The sequence below is a fragment of the Thermobia domestica genome, chromosome 2 (assembly GCF_964235325.1).
Source record: "Thermobia domestica chromosome 2, izTheDome1.hap1.1, whole genome shotgun sequence".
Taxonomy (NCBI): Eukaryota; Metazoa; Arthropoda; class Insecta; order Zygentoma; family Lepismatidae; genus Thermobia; species Thermobia domestica.
This window is the reverse complement of record NC_137455.1, coordinates 351,987,622-352,003,132: the sequence shown is the minus strand read 5'-3', so window position 1 is coordinate 352,003,132 and position 15,511 is coordinate 351,987,622. Positions and strand designations below refer to the sequence as shown.

Sequence of the window (15,511 nt, the reverse complement as noted above, 5' to 3'; positions counted from 1 at the left end):
TGTAACTGTGGACATCTCAGTGAAATTCATATTCTATCACATGCAAGAAGACATAAAGGAAAAGAAGCGAACCAATATCATGTGCAGACGACTGTTGAACAAAACCAACGTTTGTAAACATTGTTCTAAAATTGCATTGTTCGACAAATTGGTTTCGCATTTCAGTTGATTCATTTTTGCATCAAACCATTGCCTGCAATCAAGATGGAAGGTACCATTTAACTAGAATTTTACATACTTTATCCCATTACAGAGACATTTATCTCTTATTAAAACACATTTCAAATACCTTTGTTTCGTAGATACAATTTGCAAAAACTAAGGCTCTCATTTGCAATTTCACCGATCCTTCCCGCTTCACTCACTTACGGAGTGAGGTTAGGATAAATTTCTAGGAGTTAAATTTCTTCCTTTCCATTATGGCACTTTCACTCTAATCATCTTTTCGGCTGTTGCAACATTCCCGAGCTATAGAATGATAAATACCCTCTGTGATTTCCTATTCGAATATTTGTTCTGGTGTTTTCATATTAGTGATACTGGACGTTTTACCTGATGCAGGTACCATGTCTTGGTGGTCATTTTGAAAACGGTGACCCATATGAAAAATCTTTTGCAACAGCTCTGAAAAATCTTTATTCAGTTTTTAAAGATATGTTGAACGAGGTATCACTCACCCCATGTTTCCATTTACAATTTTGAGGTTGCGCCCTGGGCCCCCACGAAGGGTGGCCCTGGAAGCCTCCGCGACAATATCAATCGATGTGCCACATGACATTTTCTATTTGAGTATTTGTTCGGTTCATTTATGTTCAACCGTTTTCATATTAGTGGTACAGCACGTTTTAACTGTATCTGATAGAGGCAACATGTCTTGTCAGCCATTTTGAATACAGTGCCCGATATGAAAGATCTTTTACCACAACGCTTTTTAGTTTTTCAAGATCTATCGAACGAGGTACCACTCACCCCTTGCTTCCATTTAAAATTAAAGTTGGGCCCCGGGAACCTATGCAGGGCGGACCTGGGCGGCACCGCGACCATATATATATATATATATATATATATATATATATATATATAGAGAGAGAGAGAGAGAGAGAGAATTCTATTTGCATCAGCAGTGGATTTAGTTTCTGGAGAGGCTTGAGGAACCAGTAAGAAACATTTGCGTTGTACGTGCAATGCAAAAAATTATCACAAATTTATTTCGGGAGGGGTTTGAGCCCGATAACCACCCCCTAAATACGCCAATGTACATCAGTCGACCGCTCTCATATTATCTAACACAGCAACGAAACAAATTTTGAGTGAAGGCAATTTTAGTATCTATCAATATCAATATTCGAGACGAGACCGAGACTTTCGAGACTGACCTAAGTCTCGTCTCGGTCTCGTCTCGATTTATAGAGGTCTGTCTCGGTCTCGGTCTCGTCTCGGTTTTTAAAAGTCCGTCTCGGTCTCGGTCTCGTCTCGGTATAAAAAAGTCCGTCTCGGTCTCGGTACCATCCCTAGTGGTCATCATCTTCAATGTAATGATCAGTTACCTGCGATGGCAAAAATTCATCATCTGTAAAAATGTCTCTATTAAAGGGATACATACCAGTTATTCTGAATGCATTAAGAATATTAGATGGATTTACACTAAGAGGAAATGCCGTTTTCACAATAGTCGGGATGTCATAGATACTAAGTGCACACCCAGGATTGTTTTTCATCCATGCATCCATTCCATTTGCAACTAACTTTTTAAATGAAGAATATACTCCTCTGTCTAGGGGTTGCAGCTTATGGGACGTGTGAGGTGGGAATGATAGGAGAACAAAACATTTTTATTGGCATAATTAATTACCTGCCCTGAGATATGAGATTCATTGTTATCAAGCAACAAAAGGACACGATGTTGAAGAGAACTGCCTGTATGTTTGACAAAATGCTCCATGAATTGCACAAACAGGTCTCCTGTCATCCAACCTGATGGATTACTTCCTGCAATACTTCCTATAGGACCTTTACCATGAAATCGAAGTCGGTCGAATCTCTTTTGAGGGAAGACAAACATTGGTGGCAAAGCATTTCCGATAGCATTGACTGCTACTGTAACTGTTACTAAGCTACCCCGTTCACCTGATGTAGCAGCACCTACTATCTTGGCTCCTTTCTCTGCTACTACCTTACCTGTCTTCTGTACAGTTGTAATACCAGTTTCATCCACATTATATATATCTTGAGGCTGGAACTGGTACTTCAATTGGTATCTGGCCCCTCTCTGTCTTTCTCTTATATGTTCGTACCATATGCAACGAAAAAGATTGAAGCAAACATTAAAATGCAAATTCAAATTGCTGCAAACTACATGCAAAAGAATGTTGTTGTTATTGTTAATGATGATGTGGTGTTCTGTCCAAAGGCAAGTCTTTGATTCAAAGGTCTCTGGACACGGTGAACCCATGGCAGTTTGTCTTTGTTTTCCATGGAATGGTAATGACGTCCTAAGGAGGGACCTACAACTAAGGTGGGATCCGAACCATTTGTGTCTCCACCAGGAATCGAACCCAGGATTCCTTGAGTACACTCATCCACAAGAGACATATGCAAAAGAAACCAGTCTAAATATGCAAACATTGATGCATATACAGTTAACACCGTGCTAATGATTTTATGCGTTAGAAATCGGAAATTTCTTCCCAATACTAATAACGTGTCCACGTCCTAACAAAACATTAAAAATATCCCTTATGTAAAATTAATAAAATTAATTAGACAATAAACTTCTATTGTCTGGTTTCCTGCGGGGTTAGTTGTGACATTTGTCACAATTTACCCCTAGCAGTTTGTCACAACTAGCCCCAATGGATATTTTCTTGCTTTTATTGGCAATTCAGTATTTCAATTTTACTTTACCAACAAACAAAACCGTTTACATGCGTATTATAGTTGCTTTAGTTTTTAGGAAAAAAACAGTAATATTTCCAACTATTTTATATTGAAGAAAACAGAAATCAAACTTACCTTGAAAAATAGATCAAGACCTCCACAAAACCAACTTTCTTCTTTGCTCTGGGCGACTCACACTGATGAAAAAAAATAGCCTGTGAACTACTGACTTTAAACTCAATCAGCGTCGCCAGGTGGTGTGTATTGTTTGCACTTTTCCTAGAAACATAGCTGTCACAACCTGCCCCTGTCACAACAAGCCCCGGTCTCCTCTATAACATGCAATTCATGTTAGTTATTAGCTCGATTCGTCTATATCTTAATTTGTGTACCTAGGTACAGATAGTGTATTCTATACAATATTCGTATAATGTTAAATAAAAAAGGGCTAATAAACGTAAGTGGAATTGACACTTGACTTCATCTTTTATCTAAATAAACGGAGAATTCATCCTTATTTAATTCTATGTATACCTACGTCTTCTTATCTAGGCCTATACGTCAATTTAAACCAAATAATGAAAAATCCATCTTCCTCACACAAAATATGACAATAATTAGGGGTAGGAGTTTTCGCCATTTGAAATTAAATATTTCTCATTTGAAATTAAAAATTTCGTATTTTGTCGCATTTTGAGATATAAAATTTCTCATTTTGTCGCTAAGTAAATTATTTTACAAACTCTAATATAAATTATACAAATTCTAATGTAAGCCCAATATAAGTAATAAGCAATAAATCAATAATGCTACTTAGGGCAATGAAGTTATTCTTTATGCAGTTACTAACAACAAATTACTTCTTTCTTCTTTTACAAGTCCAAAAACTTAAAATACACTAGCACAGTATCTTCATGATTGCCATCACAAAACACCACACATTGTATTAGTTATACACCGAAAACATATATACATGTATAAACACATACATACAATACATTAGTGCAGTATCTTCTAGTATATCTCGTCTGCAAATTATTATTCTGATGAAAAGTGCAGCATGTTGCATGTTTCAACATTTCCTTCTTTCATTTATTGATTACCAAGCTGTATTTAAAAAAAAAATAAATAAAATCTTTCACAGTCAGTATTCATTATTGGAAGTCATATTGCTGACAGGCACAAGTTGTTTAAATTTTTCTTCCATTTGAAAAATTGTACTTTTTATTTCTGTATTTTAAGAACTAAAATTGACGTTTTTAAAAATTTGCAATTTGTCGCATTTTGCGGCACATTTCGCTCAAAATGTCAGTTATCGTATTTTGTCGTGACTTCAAAATACCTATTTCCTTACTCAATCTGACGTAGTTCGTTGGAAAACCAACTCTCGGCTTTGTAGGAAAAATTTCGCGATTTCGCAACTTGCGAAAAACTCCTGCCCCTAACAATAACTCCTGAATGATGATGCAAATCCGCTGTATGTGTTCGTATATTATTAATAATATATTTCATTTAGTTTATGATACAGTAGTATTTTCCCATATGCGCAGCAGCATAGTCCAGTTTATATTCGTCATAAGAGTGAATCAGTTACATGTAATCTTGTTTTATAGTAGATGTAAGAACAACGTTCTGAATTAGCCTGTAGTGTACTTTTTGCGTGTTTTTGTAAGTTGCTCACTCTATGGTATTACACAAAGGTTGTTGTGAAAGAGACTTACGCAATCACTCTGACGTAAAGCTCGGTCAGATAGTTCAATCAGAAGATATTTTTCGCAACTCTTTTTTTCTTTTATTTTCATTTGATCGGAAATATCATTAAGTATGCTAGTGTTACAGACAGATCAATCCTATCTGTTAGTCTAACCAACAAGTAACGTACCACATCAAACTGGTAAGAGACATATATACAGGGTGTTCATAAGAGATGATCTGTCACATCAAAATAAGAAAAAAAGTTCATATGGGCATGTGTACAGAGGTCCGAAACGGGTCCAAAGTGTGAATTTATATACAAGGAGTTCCTTTTCTGCATCCATTTTCCGCATGTCAGTCTGTCCACATAAGAAAGTCCCCTTTGGTAAATTCCTTGTGCCGCGTCCCTACTGCCCTGCTTCTCACACCATTATGTTATTCAGGCATTACTTTCTCTAAACTGTGTAGACCCACTTGCTGTTGCACCTTTCGTTTGTCCGCAATGAGGTGTCACACGTCGTTTTGCCGCCATTTGCGACAGCTTGTTGCTCGGAAACGACGCCGAATTTAAGAAAATGTCACATTAACGTTTTGCTTGTTTTCGTGTGAGGAATCACTTCCCAAGCGTTGTAAAGGAATATATATATATATATATATATATATATATATATATATATATATATATATATATATATATATATATATATATATATATATATACATATATAGATAGATAGATAGATAGATAGATAGATAGATAGTGTTAGTGTGTGTGTGTGTGCAGTGCAGACCCGTATAAATTACTGTAGCAAATTTCTCAAAGCGCTACTTTATTCGCCTCCAGTAACTTTTACTTGGGGTAATTTTCTTCCTAAAATAATGTTAAATGGAGTGAGATTTTCCTAATTTCTGGAAGATTACATCTCCTGTTCTAGTTTATAGGTTAGAGTAAAACTTTAGTCATCCATCAATCATGGAAGCTCTTACATAAGTCAGAGAGAGGAGATGTTCAGTTTTGCACAGAGCAATGTTTGATGTAGTATAAATATTTGAACTTATGACTTGTTATACCCATTACTATTCTATATATTCTTCCCTTATAATGAATACTAATTGATCCCCCGAACCGACGCTATGTATATTAAATGTGATTAATTAAAAGTTCCCATTTGTTTACATTTAATTTTCCTCTCTTTTTTAAAGTTTACTCAACTAACTTGAGATTACACAAATATTAATGCTCAAATCCAGTGGTTTACTTGCAACGAAACATACCACAACGCCGTTCCGGAAAATCTTTGTCAGCCAATGTTGAAATCCAGTATGAGTCCATAAGGAGACTGCTAAATTCGTAAGATGAGTTTTCGTAAATATATTTTGCAGCTAAATCACTGTTCAAATCTAAATACAGTTACAGCCTGTTAATGATAGTATGTTTCATATGCGTTGGCACTTGGCGGTAAATTTATACATATTTCTGGGCATTATTGGTATCATAGGCGGCGCCAGGATTTTGGTAATGTGGGTGCAGGCTAGGATGGGACAACACATTTTACCATTGTTGCCAGAACGCTCTCTACTATTAAGCCATGAGATCTCAAAAACAATCCATAAGTTTTATCGCAAAAAAAAAAGGGAAAAAACACTATGATAGTACGTAACTTATGAGAGATTTAAGAAGTCACTGAAATATATCCAAACACAGGGAACAAGAAATATACAAAATAGAAAGGGTTAATGTAGGAAATCTGAAAATCGAAGTTAATGTAGGTGCAGCTGCACGTACTGCACCCACTGTGACGCTGCCTATGATTGGTATAAGATATGACATTCCTCGACTAGTTCAGTATCGTGAAAGGGGAAGGGAGAAAGGAATGGAGAAGGATGCGACCTGGAACCTATATATATTAGATATCATCTCGGCATTTGCCTGGTGTGGAATGAGGAACCCCCCCCCAAAAAAAAACATACTCAGAACGGCTGACCTGTAAAAGCTGTTACATCTTTTCTACCAAGTATCTCCACCGGAAATCGAACCCGGGACCACTCGCTTAGCGAGTATGCTATACGGGGTCACAGTTGACAGTAAAGTTTGTTCAATATTGCACTGCCCTAAAGGTAAACGCTAACAACTGCTTGTAGTTTATATACTGTGCTCATCTTGCTTAGTTACAAAATTAAATTGTGCATGATACGGAATAACTACTTGTGGATTTTATATAAATAATTTACAACATTAATTACTTTTAGTATGGTCCTTCTCTTAATAATAAAAATGTTTAGAATCATCACTAGCTATTTTCAAATAAAGGCAGGCAGCGAACGTAGCGGAGCGGCGATTGTTAACTATTAGGAATTAGCTTACTCAAAGATTGAGATATTTTTATATTGTAAATAGATAGCAATTGAGTCTTCTTCCACACTGAAAATTACATCAGATTTCGAAATCGTGAAAATTCAACATTAAAACCGAAAGGCTGTATCTACTACTCCAGGTCAGAAACAACACTATAAGAGGGGAAAGAGTGCAGGTGTCCCACGGTAGTTTTCCCTGCATCCCCATACATATTGAATGATAGCTTACCCAACCCACCCTATTCGCCAGACACCGCTCCCTTAGATTACTACTTATTTCGATTAATTCAGCATGGCTTTGCTCAAGAACAGTTCAGCTTTTTCGAAGATATATATATATATATATATAAGACTCTATGGGTGGATCGCATCAAAAGAACCTTTCCTTTCTTAATCGTGGAATCCGTATGTTACTCAAAAAGTGGAAGAGATTGTTGCTTCTGAGGGATAATACTTTCAATAAAGTACAATATTCCATTACTTTGAACTAAAGATGAGTTTGTGTTAAAGAAAAAAAAGAGCGAGAATTAATTCAAGGACTTTTTTTTTTTTTTTTTTTTTTTTTTTTTTAAGGATGCAAAGGCAAAATGGGGATAAAAGACCTTCCAGAAAGAAGAATAAGATCTTGCACTTGCACAAAGGATAACAAAATCAGATTAGCTCTTCATATTTATTATAGGGCTTAAAAGTAGAGAAAAATAGAAAACAATTAACGAAACTTAATTTAGTACTGGCGGTTATTTGTTCCGAAACGGCAAATCACACTTTATTACAAGATTTTTTTTTTTTTTAAATAATAGTCTTTAGAACAGCGATTACTAAAATTCTTATTTTCCCATATCCATTTCCATATTTGGATATCCATTTCCGTATCCGCCAGGGTAGACCTCTAACTAATTCATTTGTAATTAACATGGCCGGTGGACTAGTCGTATGGAAAGACACAAAAACAATTAGATTTCATTATGATCTGACAACTTTTTTATCGGTCGAAACGTTCCACTGAGTTTTACTTTCAATTGTGAAGTTTTTTCTCAATAAATAAATGAACAGTAAAATAACATACAAACTAACCTCGTTGACTAGGATATCCTGGAAGGATTAGTTTGTTGTTGTTGTTGTTGAATCTGTTTCTTTTCAGAAGCAGGGGGATGTGGATCTAAACTGGGACCGAATCGCAGTAATTCATTTCAATTTCAAGGATTCCCAAACAAGAATCGAACTCAGGGCCCCGCGCACCAAAGGGGTGCGCTAGGAGCTAGATTACCATGGAGAACTTGTTGTATACAGGAACACTACTTGCTGTCAAAGTTTTTTTTTTTTTCTGTAACATTACAGGTAGAATAGAAACAGTGTTCTGTTAATGAAATGTTCAGACAATGCAGCTTTTCTACTCTGGACAAAATTGCCAGGAACAATGCTTTATAAACTAAAATTATATTTTTAAAAAACGATTGGTTCTCATTTCAAATCACTATTAACTGTGAACCGAATTGTAGTCAAGTATATGCCTTTCTGGTAAACAGTGGCGGCGATTGGACGTTTAAAGTGGGGGGGCAAGACATGATCTGAATATTTGTATATCAATCTTAGTTTCAATAGTTGTTTCTAACACTTTGTTTGACGAAAGGTTGTATAACTAATAGGATACTATCTTTTTCGGTTAAAATACCGTATATCGTATTTCATATTTTATTAAGTAAATTGACAAACCAAAGGAAGTAGGTACTAGATCTTTGTACTTTTAAACAACGAAGGTGTAAGAAGAGATTTGATTCCTTGCTCATGAACATCTTAAAATTCTGTCTGGAAAATTGTGTCATCACATTATTTAATACCAAATATACAAAACAAATAAATAGAAAGGATAATATTATTCATTACTATCTCATAGTAATGAATAATAAGGCATGTTTTGCAGAAGTTGTATTGAACTGGGGATTAATGAATAACTTAATTTTTAATTCCACACATGCTATTAAATTTATGTTACTCTTAGAAAATGAAAGACAGTAAATACTAAAGGCATATGCGACGACATTTAAAGAAATACTCATTTTTGCAGCTTCTCGAAACATGTTCGTTGCCATTAGATATAGTGTTCACTTTCTTGGAACACATCAAAAGACAAAAATACTTAGAATCTCTCCACACTCTAGTTATCCAAAATAATCCTAAAACCTAGAATTATGTTGAATTCACTAAATTTGATTGTATATACACTCGTACACCTCTAAACACACCATTTCACTCGTACATTACACTGCAAAACAATGGAAAAGGTAGTTGTTTCTTATTACTCTCTTTTTAATCAATATTCCTTCCTATTAGAAAGAAGAGAAGACATTTTAGGAACAGTTAATTTTTGAGCAATTAAATAATAACTTGTGACTTTTCTTTTCTTGTGCGAAATGTGCTCTCAATTAGTTTCAAAGCGGCTGACTAACATATCGAGCCCTTGTAAGAAGAAGTGAAAGTATGCTGGAATTGTTGTGCTCCAAATTTTAATTTTTGGGTTATTTACCTTGACAATTAAAACGCAATTCCTGTAGCTTTCTTAAGTCCACGGAAAAACAACCAATACGAACTCACGCAACGGCAAATATTATATGGTACCATTTTTTCTATGAACCAGTAATACATACAAAACTTTACATTTCCAAATTAAATTATATACATTAATGCGTTACTTCAAAAAAGTGGGGGGGCAACTGCCCCCCTTCGCCTCCCCTAATCGCCGCCCATGCTGGTAAATGCGAAAGTCCTGAGTATCCATTTCAAGGATCTTATAAAATAGAGGATCTACCCTTACAACAAAATCTTGAAGCCATACGTCACTTCGCCACCCCTACTCTGCCCACTCCGCCCAATAGGATCGCAATGTTTTGAGCCAACAATTATGGCGGAAACGAAAGTAGCCAATCAGATGACGGTAGAAACGAGAGTAGCCAATCAGACGTGCCGATGTTCGGTTGCTTTTTGGCTTCACCGATTTAATAGGATGAAGATACTTATGGGCAGATCCTCTATTTATAACATCCTTGGTAACCATTAACCATAATTATACCAAACATGTTTTTTTTTTCTTTCTTAATATGAACTGAGGTTTTGTATCTTCAGATGCAGACCTAAGCTATTGTCACGTATATCATTGAGTTTGTTATATGATTATTTTGTAATATGATATTTTTAATGTAAACATGTATAAAAATAATGAATGATGATGAAAAATGGCGGATGAATGCTGAAACATGGTGGTAATATTGGTTTATCTCAGTATACTGCACTTTTCAGAAACTGTTCTATTGGATTTCATTATGTTTTCTATTCGACAGCCCACAATAATCAGATTCTTCTGCTTTTTCATAATTTTACGTACGGAAAAGCTGAACAAGTTGGAACTATATGAGCCTCCACGTGCCAAAGAAACCGAAAGTGAATTTCTGTCAACAGAAAAGTCCATATATATAGTTCAGAAATTACTCTGGTAACTAATTTTCTATCTGTCTGAAATAAATGCATTTGTTATGCATAAAGATCAAGAAAACGACCAGCTCCTTGTATTTGGTTGGCTCTAGCCTAATGCGCAATTGCTACAACGTAATTTCTCCCAATTTCCGGAATCGTGTGGAACTAGGTCACGGTCTTGTGTAGGATCAATACTAGCGTTTGTCGCTATCGACCAGCAGCAAAGCAACAGCTGAAAATTTGACACCGTATGGCAAATCATGTTTGCTGAGACTATGAGACTAGTATACATTGTATTAAGGACACACAGATTTTTTCTTTTCTTTTCTTTCTTTCTTTTCTTTTCTTTTTCTTTTTTTCTTTTTTTTTAGTTTAAGGACGAAGGTGTCCAATACAAGACATTATGTTTATGTAGTATCGAATGGGTGTTATTTTACAGTCGAGAAAGAAAAGTAATTTTCAACGAACTTAAATAGTTCATTATTGAATTCTCTATGTCTGTGTCTGTCTGCTATTTGCGAATTTTTCAATTTTGATCCCTCCATTCGATGGAACACCAAAAACCATCTGAGAATGTGATAACATTTTTCGTGTCACTCTTACCGTTTCCGAGATATTGGTCTAAAAATTTCTGGTTTCGGGAGATTTAAAGAGCCATATCTCAGCAACCGTAAGTCATAGGGAGATGATATTTTCCGATTTTTTTCAATTTTGAGCTCGCCATTTTGAGCACTATAATGATTAATTTCATATTCTTTAAACAGCCGTTTTACATGTTGATTATAAAATTCAACACCTAAATCTGTTTGTATGTTAAACACGGGCAATTTATTTTTTTATTTTTTTAAAATTTTGTTATTGCTTTCATAATTTCAGAACCTTTCTTTGTTTTTAACGGAACACAACGTGCATATTGTGAAAAAAAATATCAATGCAACATAATCCATACTTGTAATTATTATTATACTTTGCAATATTTTGCATATCTGCTAAATCCATTGCATGTTTATTGCATATTTGCATGTTTATTGTCTTGGTAAAACAGTATATCATAGAACGATTTAACAGAACTCTTAAAACAAAACATGTGGAATAAATTTAGTATTCAAGGAAATTATAAATGGATAGATATATTACAAGAATTGTTTAATGTGCATAATAATGAAGTACATATAGAAGTTAATAAGAAAATATAATTCTTTTTAAGTTCGTTCTGGCAATGCTCTTGGAGCATTCTTAACTGGTTAAGTACTAACACCTATCAGGCCTGTATTCAGGGGGGTCTAGGGGAGCGGGCCCCCCTAAATTTTTGCTGGCCCCTAACATTTTCACAGTAGGCTTGCAAATAAACTATAATATGGTGATGAAATATAATATGGTTGAATCGATCCCCCCTTAAGTTCAGCCCCCCCTACATTTTTGGGCTGGCTACCGGCCTGACACCTATATCCTAACGAAAAATGATAAAAATTAGTTGTTTTTTTTAATCAGGAAAGAAATACTTATAGATGATAAGTAAGGTCAAGTCTTTAGTCTATACCAAGTATTGCTCTGCTGAACAAGTATAATTTTTATTCAGAAAGTGTATAAATGTGAGTTGAGTTATGAAGTTTTGGAGGGGGTTCGGACTCTGTGAACCTCGTGGATGCGGCCGTGAGGCACACAATGGAAAACCATAGCGGGAAGTGCGTCATTGTTATTTTTTTTTTTTTTTGGGGACGGGAGAGAAAAGTTAGTTCAAATATAAGTAAGTTAACAAATAAAGATTTGTATAAAACTGTATAATTTACACAACGGAGAGTTGAGCAAAGCTGAACTCGGGGAGGGAGGATTGAGAAATTCGAAATTAGAATTTTCGACTCAGAGTTTTTATGTGTTCCTTCAGCAACACCAAGGTTTATATGAAGGGGCGGAATCTAACCTTAAGGTGGACTCCTCAGAACTGATGCTTCAGCCCGGTGCAGTTAGCAAGTGTGCAGACTGGCATGCAAAATCAACCCTTACAGCATCCCCACCACACTATTTCTCCTCCAAAAGTGCTGAATTATAGAAAGGGCGGATCTAGCCCACTACTTGAGTCAGGTAACCCAGTTTTTTGAATAACAAAAATAACTGAAGTTATTATTTATATATATTTTTTAGTGTTTATAGTAAATTCATGATCTGCCCATCATAGTTTGGATTCTGGCTGGCACCCCCAGTTTTTAACTTCTAGATCCGCCACTGGAATATGTCAGACAGAATTTTTCATTTAGATTAGAAGTGACATCTTTTTTATGAGAGTAAAGCCAGAAGAAGAAATTGAGAATGCGTCATTAACTGGCAGATACAACGTATAAGATAAAATATATAGACAATAAGATTTTTTAAAAATAAATGTATGTTTTGTATGTTGTTCTTATAGATTTTTATGACGTCTGTTTTAACTTATAGTCTTTTTTATTAAGAAGTTTGGTTTACCAGAACTACTTTCCCTGTTCGTGTGTCCGTCTGTCCAGGAGTCAAAAAGATTCCCAAGAACCATTAAGTGAATCACTATCAATTTTGCTGTTCAGAATGGAAGCCGAATCAAAAATCCTCATATTGTTTGTTTGTTGTTATTGAGATATTTACAAATAAAAAAAAGAAAAGAAAAGAAAAGAAAAATAAGCATATCGAACAATGTTTCTTCCAGGTATACTTTAGCGGAGTTTTTTTCCCCCCAGAATTTCCTCTCTCCCCGGAGCCAATACAAATTAAGTTGATATTACATGTCACCATCGTCTACGTAGGCTACGCACATTCTTCCTTTGGCAAATCATGTTACTACGAGAACTGCCTCATGATGTACACGCCCCCCAAGCAAACTGCAAAATACGCTGCTGAATCTGCATTTGAATGGGTTAAGCTTTGCATTAAGAGCCTGCCATACTAAAAGTAATACAAAATTTACCATTTTTCTTTTAGTTGTTTTTTCCTAAGAGATAGGAGGTAATGCAATGCAACTTATTACAATCATACATAATGTTATTCTACAACAGAAAATATGAACCTCTGATTGTGATTTGTGATAAGTTGTATTTAATTATCTCCTTTCACTCACGAAAAACAAGCAGAAGAAAAATTGTAATTTTTGTATTATTTTTAGTATGGAGATAATTATGCGTTCAAACTCTATTGAATCCGAATCACTAGAAGTGCATCATTGAAAAAAAAAAAAAAAAAAAAAAAGATAGAACAGAAAAGACCGTTAAAAAAAAAAAAAAAAAAACTTGTATTAGGAATAAGAACCCATTTGCTTCGAGAATTCATAATGATCCAAAAGAAATGTTTAAACATAGACTGAAGGTAGAAACAACAATACATGCATCCAGTGTTTCAGAAAAAAAAAAGTTCCAGGGGGCACACATTATTTTCACACAGTACTATTCTATCTATTATTATATTACGTATGTATTATTTTGGTCTCCTCCGAGAAGGGGGGGGCACTCTCAGAACTCCAGGGGATCAGTGCTTCCCCGAAAGAAACATGTCTAGAAGAAACACTGCACGTATCTCGTTGCGTAAATATTTATTGGATGTGGAATATCCAATATCATTCAAGGAATATCCAATCAACCCATAGTAGATACTCATTGCTGTCACTGGAAAGAAATGAAATCTTTTCAATTTTACGTTAACGATTATCCTCTGTAGGCTAAAGGAGATTGATATAATGAAAGTAACTTAAGTGAAGGATTGTGAAAGATGTGGGGCCAAAGAAGTGGGGAGATTGTGTTTAGAATCATGGTGGCGGCCGGTGGATTGTGGTTTCGGGTGTTGCAGTACGAACGATAAGAGACAGAAGATATAAAGTTGACTCATTGACTTATCAGCATAACTTATGATGCATATGCTATGTGACATGTTAAATAAAATTCTGTTTTTAAAAAATAAAAAATGCAGAACATTTTATCTGATTAATCACCTTAATTAATTAGTAAGTTCATTCTCCTCTCTTTGATTGGAACAAATCTGTTTAATACATGCTGGTTGAAATCTGGTATTCTTGTTGTTAGAGGTCTGCGCGGATACAAAATATCGCATCCGCATCCGTACCGCATCCGCAGCATCTCTATCCACATCCGCACCCGCATCTGCAGATAATGAGATGGCAAATATAAACAACTTAGATATTCTATAATACACGTAGGTTTCTGAATCAAACGAAACAATATATTATATCAGTGTCCTCGTGATCAAATAACAACCGCGATAAATAAAATGCAATATAAACCGTGCAGATACAAATTAGAAATTAATGAACGATTTATGTACTTACCCAAGATCTTCAAATGCAGATATCGGACCAAAATAATCCCACGTAGGTAATATCCCATCAATCGACTAATTTTAGAGCACGTCACTAAGTTTTTAAACTTCATCATTATTCATTAAAAAAAGGCACATTTGTTCAAAACACAAAGGCGAAATAGAAATAATCGTTATTAAGACATAAAAATTAATCACAGGTCCGCAAACACACTCACATATCCCGAACTGACACTAGCACCAGTAATTGCACTAAATTTTAAAAAAATAAGTGACGAAACCAACAACGCAATACAATGCATGCTTTCACGACCAAGCTCCTTCGTGGCTAAGCGGTTAGCGTACGCGCCTTTGGCGTAGGAGACCCGTGTTCAATTCCCGGCGGGAGCTCATGTGGTTCGGATTCCACGTTAACCAGTAGGTCTACGTCTCATATAGCCTCACTGCTGAACGGAGCGTTAAACTCAAAATTAACTCAAGCTTTCATGACCACGCTTTTACTGAAACTAGAAGTGAAAATAACTTCGAATACAAATAGGAGTCTATGCCTTTAATTTTGGGAAGAAGCAATAGAGGAAGTTTACAATTTACTGCTTTTCTTTGCAGCCCCCACTCATTGTTGGACACATTTAGGCTAGGAGAAAAACTCATTGGTTGTTCTTTCTTTCTTTACCAGAGGCCCAGAACATACATACATATACCCATACACATAAGAAGAAAGAGAGAGAGAGAAACAATTGCTGTTATAAAACTGCAATCCCTCGGAATGTTCATTGAGGTCCGTGACCCTCTCCGAAGAAAGAAATCTGTGGGGTTGCAAATATGC

General features: G+C 35.4%; 1 long non-coding RNA gene across 1 annotated transcript in view; it reads right to left on the bottom strand.

Moving 5' to 3' along the window:
• The window catches only part of LOC145678776 (uncharacterized), a 258,399-nt gene extending 243,247 nt beyond the window's left edge, over window positions 1-15,152 (bottom strand). The window contains exon 1 of the long non-coding RNA XR_014130436.1: window positions 14,696-15,152. This is a non-coding gene — a long non-coding RNA (uncharacterized LOC145678776). The remainder of the gene's footprint in view (window positions 1-14,695) is intronic.
• Between the last annotated feature and the right edge of the window lie 359 nt (window positions 15,153-15,511).